The sequence below is a fragment of the Hibiscus syriacus genome, unplaced genomic scaffold, assembly GCF_006381635.1.
Source record: "Hibiscus syriacus cultivar Baekdansim isolate YM2019G1 unplaced genomic scaffold, ASM638163v2 tig00113124_pilon, whole genome shotgun sequence".
Lineage (NCBI taxonomy): Eukaryota > Viridiplantae > Streptophyta > Magnoliopsida > Malvales > Malvaceae > Hibiscus > Hibiscus syriacus.
In genome coordinates, this window is record NW_024063444.1 from 571373 (window position 1) to 580674 (window position 9302).

The 9302-nt window shown below is 34.1% G+C and overlaps 1 pseudogene; it reads right to left on the minus strand.

Moving 5' to 3' along the window:
* Positions 1 to 3666: 3666 nt before the first annotated feature.
* LOC120185604 lies at positions 3667 to 9078 on the minus strand (annotated as a pseudogene).
* Between the last annotated feature and the right edge of the window lie 224 nt (positions 9079 to 9302).

Sequence of the window (9302 nt, forward strand, 5' to 3'; positions counted from 1 at the left end):
TGAACTCATTATCTTCAGGAATAACAAAAATTATTTTAACCATTCTATTCGTGCACAACTCTACCTTAATTACAATTAAATATTAGGTAAAAATACATCAATAATCCCTCCAATTTTTAAAATTTTGAAATTATAAAATTATCACTAAAATTTTGGTTTAATAATAAAATAATTAGAATTTATTCTTTTGAAATATATAATTAGAATTAATTGGATGAATGATTTCGGTGATAAAAGAAAATAGGATACACTATGTATTTAGTATTTAAGTTATCTGTTTATGTCTATTTTAGTATTTAAACTTTCAATTTTTTTAAAACCATACATAAAATTTAGTTTTTATTTCATCTTAGTATCCGCCGTTAAAAACTTAATGTGTTTAGTAATTAAACTATCAGTTTTGATATGCTTTTAGTATCTAAATTTTCAATTTTTTTTTCTAAACTTAAGGTTAAATTTTGAACGGTGTACTAAAATGAAACAAAAAACTAAAGTTTTTAATGACCGGTACTAAAATGAAACAAAAACTAAATTTTAGGTATGATTTTGAAAAAATTAAAATTTTAGATATTAAAATAGACCAAAACCGATAGTTCAAATACTAAACACGCAATTTACCAAGAAAACATTACTCTTCATAAAAGGAAAATTATGAGATGTCAAACATTGTATGCACCACTAATTTCATAAGGTAAAATTCATAAATGGATATTAAACTATATCAAAATGATATTTTTAAATTCCAAACTTTTAAAAATTATATAATACACTTATACTTTAGATTTTGCTACAAAATAGGCATAACGCCATTATCTATCATTAAAAAGGTGGTGTGACATGTTAAATTAATAAAAATAATCTTATTTTACATTTTAATTGTAATTGAAATTCCATTTTACTGTTAATTTTAATTAAAATAAACTTAATTATATTCGTTAAATTAAAAATAAAATAGATATAAATAAATTAAATGTTATTTTTAGTATCATATTATAAATATGGAATTTATACCATAAAAACTACTTGATACATTATTAAAAGTTAAGGATTGTTTTGATTATTTTTATTTAAGTTTGGATGTATTTTTTTTATTAATATGATAGTGTAATTTTCTGAATATATTTTTTAAAATGGTGCTTAAATTTGTTAAACAAAAATCAAATGTTTGAATCACATAGTTTAATAAAAAATTAATTACATTGTTTGATAATTCAATTTTTTAAATCTCATAAATCATAAATTTTTAATTTTACAAATACAATCACAATTAATAAATAATTTGTTATAAAATAATCAAATGAACAACAAAAATTCAAAAAAAATCTAATTTTAAAAATAAATTGTTTTCGTATATTTTAAAAAAATCTAAATTTTGTAATTCTTTTTTTTAATTATTACTTAAAAATATTGGAAAAATATCAAAGTGAAATTTTAGTTATAATTGAGAGGTCAAATAAGATATTTCCTATTAATTTAGCGTGACATGTCACATCCTTAACAATATTTCATGGTCGTTACATGCTTTTTAATAATATCTCTAAAATGAATGGCTCTCGTATCGACGGCAGCAAAATTGGTGTTTCTTTCGCTAAATTCAAACCTCGTCATTCATATTGGAGAAAGTCATCGACAAGTATTCTTCGCAAGTCTGGGATGGAAGATGTTTCGAGTAAGAACCATTATAAAGTTGAAGGTGTTATAGATGAAGAAAAACTCCAGGTGTTGAGCAAATTGTCTAGTGGGGTGGTGCAAGGACTTTGTTAAAATTGGTCATCTCGCTAGACAAATGCAATCGAAGGGTCTCACTGGCTTCACATTAATGAGAGCTGCTGGTAATGCGATTTTAATGATTTTCGAAGACAATGCTTCAATGAGAAGTGTAAAGAACGACAAATCAAAGATTCTCGCAGAGTGGTTCTCCATAGTCGAAGCTTGGTCAGAGAGTTTGGTAATGGAGTGTCGTTGAGTATGGCTAGTTTGCGAGGGTGTTCCTTTTCACGCATGGAATTGGAATACTTTCAAGAACATTGCTGATAAGTGGGGTCTTTTATTGGCTATCGACGAAAGTTGTCGATCTCCATCATCCTTTGATCGGGCTAAAATTCAAGTCCTAACAAAGGCCTATATGGTTGTAGGTGTTGCTTTCATTTTGTATTATGTTATGTCGCGTTGTTTTATTACTATTGTTGGTGGTGTAATTAGTAGTAAGGTGATTTGACTGTGGCTTTGGATGAGGTTTTATGAGGTTAAGTTTTTGTTGTAATGGTGTACATCACCATGAGAGGATATTCCGTGGTGTCTTTTGTATCGGGTATTATATTAATAAAATCTGAGGTACTCTTTTCTTCCTTCCAATGTTCGTTAACATACTTTTAGTATGTGAACGAATACGAAGGGAGTTTTTAATGAGACCTCCAACTTCTATCAAAAAAAAAATTCCAATGACAAGTGAAATCATTTTAATAAACTTAATGATCATTTATGAATTTTACCATATTTTTATATTAGTGATGCATATAAGTATGTGTTATTCACTATAGACTCATCCTCTTTAAAAAAGCAAATTTAGTGTCTAAACTATATTTTTTTTCAAAGTGGTGCCTAAACTTTTTCCGACCAATCTAGATGCCTACCGCTACAAACGTTACTACTTTTGGTGCCCAGATCATAATGGCCTCTAAAAAATCTGATAAGTGACACGTGTCACGTTATGATAATTTAAATTTTTTTTTATTTAAAACTAAAAATATAAAAAATATAATTTTAAAAAATCAGAATTTTTGAAAATCTTACAAAAAAAATCCTAAAACTTTGAAGTCATTTATTTCAATCCTTATACGCACGTCGACCATCGCGTTTGTTGTCGTTGCCATCAGACACCCACTCGATCGAACCTCTGATGACAAGGTGAATCCGAACACCCATAACCCAGTGATCTATCAAACCCAATAGCAAGAGCAACGTCAAAGTCGATGATGATTGACAAGGGAGGTGGCAAGGGAGGCAACAACATTGGTGACTGTGGTCGATAAGGGAGGTAAAGTTAGAATTAGGGTTAAGGATTTAATTTTTTTAGGTATTTGGAACTTTTTTGTATTTTAAGAGAAATTATGATTTTTTAATATAATAATACTTCTAAGTTTTTTTTTAAAATTACATAAATGTGACATATTTAACTTGACGGATTTTTTTTAGCGATCATTACGATCAAAGTACAAAAAATGATAATATTTATAACGTTAGACACTTAGAATTATCGAAAAAAAAGTTTATACACTGCTTTTGATAAAAACTGTATAGTTTGGAATATTAAGCTTTAAGAATTTATCAAAAAATATTTTTAATAATTAAAAAAAATTCTAAACATATACAATCTTCTAATCATTGTAAATTATTCAAAACTTTACGAATATGCAAAAAAAATTATTTTTCTTTTAAAATCATAGGATAGTTTTAGCAGTACTTGGCTAGTAATTCTTTTATAATACCAGCGTTTCTTTTGTGGCAATGTCTTCCTACGGAAACTGTATGGGCTCATCTTCACCATAGGCAAGCAGCAGTTCACTCAGAATTCCATGTATGTACGTTTCAATTGAAAGATCCTTGAAAGCGCTGTTAAATTCGTTACATGCTTTCTACTTCCCTCAACTGCCACGCGAATGCAACTCGAATTACAATGCTATTTTCCGTGTATAACATGAATTTAGAATCCTAAATCTGCCAACATATGCTTATAAATAACAAGAATCAAACGTTCCCTACAACTATTAGCAGCAGCAGCAGTTAGCAATGTACAGGTGCTACGTAAAACAAACCCTACCACATCTTATATTATACATGATAGTCCACGTCAGACTGTCCTGCTGGCACTCTTCAGTGGCTAAATGGCTGGTGCCTCTAGACTTCTGAGCTCGAGGCACTCAAGAGCTCCGACCATATGCGCACCTAATGCAACTTCAAAAATCATAAAACAGATTCTGCAAAGCTTCAGGATCGCAATGAATAATCCGCACCCTACTCTAAATTCTTAGATCAGCCACTGGAAAGCATAGGAAAAACACCACACATTAGTTGGAAGTTCAGAAAAGCGTTCATTTGATACTAGTATTGCACCAGGTCTCCATCATATACTTAACAACCATCTTCATCATAACAGACAGAAGCAGCAACAGCACAACTATATCACGTCAAATCATAAATGCGTTCAATTAAATGAACAATATGTTTTATAGTTCAAATAAATGTGTTCAAAATCACAAATGGACAAGCAGCTCACCACTCAATAACATGCACTCACCCAAAATATTAATTTACCAACTGGGAAAGAAACTCGGAGCCAACAAACAGAAAGAGAAAATGAACACAAAAATTTGTTTATGAAAAAGGATCTCAAGAGAATCTTTTGCTCCCAAAATGAACAGTACCGTTCTAGTGGTGATGTTGGATGGATCTCATTCTTTTTCTTGGAATGGAAATGATTACAACACTTTAAAGTTTACCACCACTTTTTGTATCCCACAAGAAACAGAAGGATACAACTTATGACAGAGCTTGTATTTTTTCCCCATTTATGGACTACAGAATGATGGTACACCAAACCCAGGGCTAGGCATAGTTATTCTCAAGACCAACATATCAAACCAAAACAAGTCAGAACAACATATCACGGAAACTAGATCAGAAGATTTAGTAAGAAAGTTGGCCAACAACATGGTTGACTCATTATTCAACAACGTTGAAGGTCTTCTACCACCTTTTGTATCACACAAGAAACAGAAGGATACAACTTATGACATAGCATGTATTTTTTTCCTACATTTATGAACTGCAGAATGATCGTATACCAAACCCAGGGATAGGCATAGTTATTCTCAAGACCAACATATCAAACCAAAACAAGTCAGAACAACACTTCAATGCAAACTAGATCAGAAAATTTAGTAAGAAAGTTGGCCAAAATAACATGGTTGACTCATCATTCAACAACGTTGAAGGTCTTCTATCACCAGTTGATTTCAATCATACAATTTCACGAGCATATCCAGTCATAAAAGTCACAATAATATGAATCAGTTCTGCTCCCAGAAAGATGCAAACTCATTTTATCCATTGTAGTTATCCCTTTGCCGAATTAAAAGAATGGAAAAGAATGTTAATATGGAGGTTTTGTTAGACAACAAATGAGGACATTTGTCTCTAAATTGGGATTTGGGATAGCTCTTACAGAAGATAAGTAGAGAAAAAAACACTTACCATGATTTGGCAACAAAATGTAGACTAATGGATGTGCCCTATTAGAAGAAAGAAGCTAATTGATATTCTGCCAAAAGATTTAAGGCTAGACCAAAACAGAACGTGTAGAGGTGAAAACAATGATACGAAATTATTGGAACTTCAAGAGAGGAGAATAATTGATATAATCAATTGAAGGATTTGTGCATGTGATCTGATTTAAATTTTCTGTCTTGATTCTTGTTGCTGGCCTCAAATATGTTGAGCTTAAGGGCTAAGGCTTGTCAGTTTGGTTCAGGGTTTAGAGTCAAGAGATTAGGGCAATTGATAAGCTACCAATTATTTAAAATAGGAAGAGTATCTGAGAATCTACCACCTTGAAGAAAGAATCTGCCCTTTTAGCCACAATTTTGATGCCTCTATTGATCTTATAAACCCCACTCTCTCTTTTCAAGATTTGAATATTAACCTTCAAGCTGAAGCCTTGAAAAGGAGTTGCCTTGGGTCTCAAGAACCAGAATTCTTTACTTGGCCAAAATTTAATTCATGTTCTCACTTAAAATGTAATACTTCCACGTTTACCACCGTTTTCATCAAATGCCACTTCACAGTTCACACTATTCAAACGAACCACAATACAAACAAAACTCTGCACAATTCTACTGCAGAAGATGTCACTTGAAAATGAGCAAACGAAGCCAAGGAATATTGAAGAATCAAATCAAAAAATTGTGTAAGACAGGAACATTTAACCATACCTGAATGAAAAAAAATTCAAGACCTTGGTGAATGTCCAGCATCAGACTTAGATGTTGAGGAACTTTCACTATCAGAATCTGCAACAAAATTATGTATGTTAAAAACATTATGAGAGAACGGAGGGGGAGAAAAGAAAAATAAACCTAGTTAGAAACATAATAGTACCACTTGATGAAGACCCAGAATCACTGCTGGAGCTACTTGAACTACTTAACCTACTAGCATTATCTCCATGTTTTTCCACTTCAACAGTTGATGCAAACATATTCTGCTCATCTGTAGATAGAAATAAGAAAATTTACTTATTAGTCCAAACATGCATGAAACAAGCAAAATACCATCAATCTTATAATGTGAAAACTTACTAGTTGTGGCTTCCTTTGGCACTTCATCAACCAAAGCAGGTGTTGGGTTCTGCAACTAAATAAAATATAAGCATTCAGCAACTCTTGGTAAAAGATTATTTCAAAAGAAATTATGACAAAAAAACTATACCTTCTCTTGTACAGTCTGCCCAGCTTTTGCTCTAGCTTGAATGGCAAGTTCAGCTTTTCTCTTTTTTTGCTTAAACTTTTCTTGTAGTTGGTAATAAATCTATCTAGCTCCCAAAGTGTCTCAGTATCCACACTGTCAATGTCCACCTCAATTTCATCATCATGCTGAAAGAGATCCGAATTCCTTTTTTTAATAATCTGTATGATGTTGTCCAGCTTCTCTGAAGGCAAACTCTGAAGGTTGATGCTAAGCTTCTGCTTCTCTTCATAAGTCATGTCCCTCTTATACGGATCCTTTGCCTTAGGCTTTTTTGGAGTAGGGATCCTACCTGAAGGAGTAGTAGCAATGGGTTTTGGTCTCAGATCATCAAGGCCCATCATTGACTTGGGTCTATCACGAATCCTTCTCATATCAAGTGGAGGGGGTAGTATTGGAGGTGCCTTTTTTGGAGTCAGCATGGGAAGACTAGCTTCATATTCCATTGCAAGTCTCATATCCCGAATATAATCTGCCTCTATAGAAGCCCATTTGTCCTCGAATATCTGTGATAACTGCTCAGCCATTATATGAACATCTTGTCCCTTGGGATTATATGTCATAGCATTGCGAAATGTTAGTCTCACATCCTCTGCAAACTCTCTAGGCGATTTGTACCAGTTCTTGTTAAGCCTTGATTTCACAGTACCCAAATCCATGGGATGCTTAATGATACTATAGTAATCATGCAAACCCAAACCTTTGACATCAACAGGGCATTAAAGACCCAACCATGCTTATGCTTCATTAGTCTTTCAAGCAAAGAGATACAACTCTTAAAGCACTTGTTACCCATACCAAGCCCACGATTTAATTCACCTCCTTTCTTTTCCCATTTAATTTCACTTTTTGTTACTCTCTGCTGGGGGAAACTTATCTTTTGCAAGCAAAAACTCTGAATTCCGATAGAATTGGTTTGCCTTAGGCGTCCTCTTCTCCTTCTCTATATTTTCACTTACACCCTGACTATTCTCCAAGACAGGAATATTCAACTGGTTCAAAGGCCTTAATTGCTTGACAGGCTCCTGAGGAATACTGACTGAAGTCACCTCTGGTTGAAGCCTCTTGAATCCATAATCAACACTATCATTCACGGGGACATGGGAATTACTAATTTGCGCTTCTTTAACCTCAATCCTATTCACCAAATTCCTCGCCAAATCAAGCTCACTCTCCAGCTTCCTCCTCAGTTCCCACATCTCCTGCTTAGACCTTAAAGCCAAATTGATCTTCACCCTGTTTTCTGAACCCGGCTTCAGAGCTCCATTATCAGCCACAACATTTTGCTTCTTAAGACTTGAAAAATCATCTGACACTGCAGTATCTAAATGGGGAGCAGGTTGTTGGTGAACTGCATCCCTATGCACCAAAGGAGGAGGCTGAGCTGGTGCTTCAGTAGAGTTATTGCTCTTGTCATCACTGTTACTATTGTTCTTGTCATCACTGTTACTATTGTTCTTGTCATTTGTGTTGTCCTCGTTCTGCACAACTGTAGGGGCAGCGATTGTGGTGACGACACTGTTGTGAACAACAGTGCTGCCACTTTTGTGTTTCGTTTTCGTTGTGTTATGTTATTTTGTTGTTGTCGTCCTTTTTTGTTGATGATGTTGTCGTTGCTGTTCTTGTTGTTGCATTCGTTGCCATCCTTGGTGGTGTCGATGTTGTTGCTGTTCTTGTTGTCGCATTCGTTGCCATCCTTGGTGGTGTCGATGTTGCTGTTGCTCTTGTTGTTGCCTTCGTTGCCATTCTTAGGGGTGTTGATGTTATCAGTGGTGGTGTCCAGAAGATTGTTTTTCTTGGGATCCTTAAACGCTTTCCTGGTGTAAACCTTGTTCTCCATGTAACGCTGCCTCTATCAGTTTTCACCATCTTTTCCTTCTCCAACAGCCGTCCCAGAAGCCATACATATATTAGGGTTTAAAACCCTAATTTATCCCTTTTCGAGACTCAAATTGAAAAAAGAATCAACTTCTCCGATCAATTCGAACTAGGGTTTAACCACATCCGCTCTAAAACCCTAATTTAACCTCCAAACTTGAGATTTTCCAAAGTTTTAACCACCAAATCCAAAAAAAACACAACAAATCTAAAGAACGAAACCCCTCCTCGATCTACAAAATTAAAATCATAATCATATTTATAAACCCTAAACCAAATCAAACTTAACAAAAGAAACAGGGATAAAGATAGATTTCTCAGCGCCTAACCTTGGCCGGTTCAATGTCAGATCTTCCCCTCTCTCTTTCTCTAAGAAAATTATGTTCGTGTCTTTCTCCCCCTAATTTTTTTCCTTCTTTCTCCCTCTATCCTTATCTTACAGGTGTACGGTGGAGCGTTCCCTCGTGGCTCCAACCGACTCAATCGAAGCGTGTGGGTGCATCGAAAAGTCTTCCACCGGAAGAATCATAAAGGGATTGGAAGGGTTCGACTCACGCTCAGCAGCTTCACGTGTTTTACACGACCCAATTAAAAGACGGAATATTGGGGAGCATCCGAGTGTTAGTATGACGTAAGATTGAAGTTATCGGGTTTGGATTAGAGCGGGACCTTTATTGGGTTTTCATATATTTTCGACAGACGAAGAGATGGAGTGTGTTGTTTCAACCGCTAGGGTGTTTAGTAAGTTAAGTGTTTGGAGGGTAAAAACACGCGCCTCTCTTGCTTTGGGTATACTGGAATGCATGATTATTCCAGAAAATCGATTTTTAATTGGTTTTTCTATATAATTGGATTGGTCAAATTACTTTTTCATTATATTTTATATAATTTTTATAGGGCAC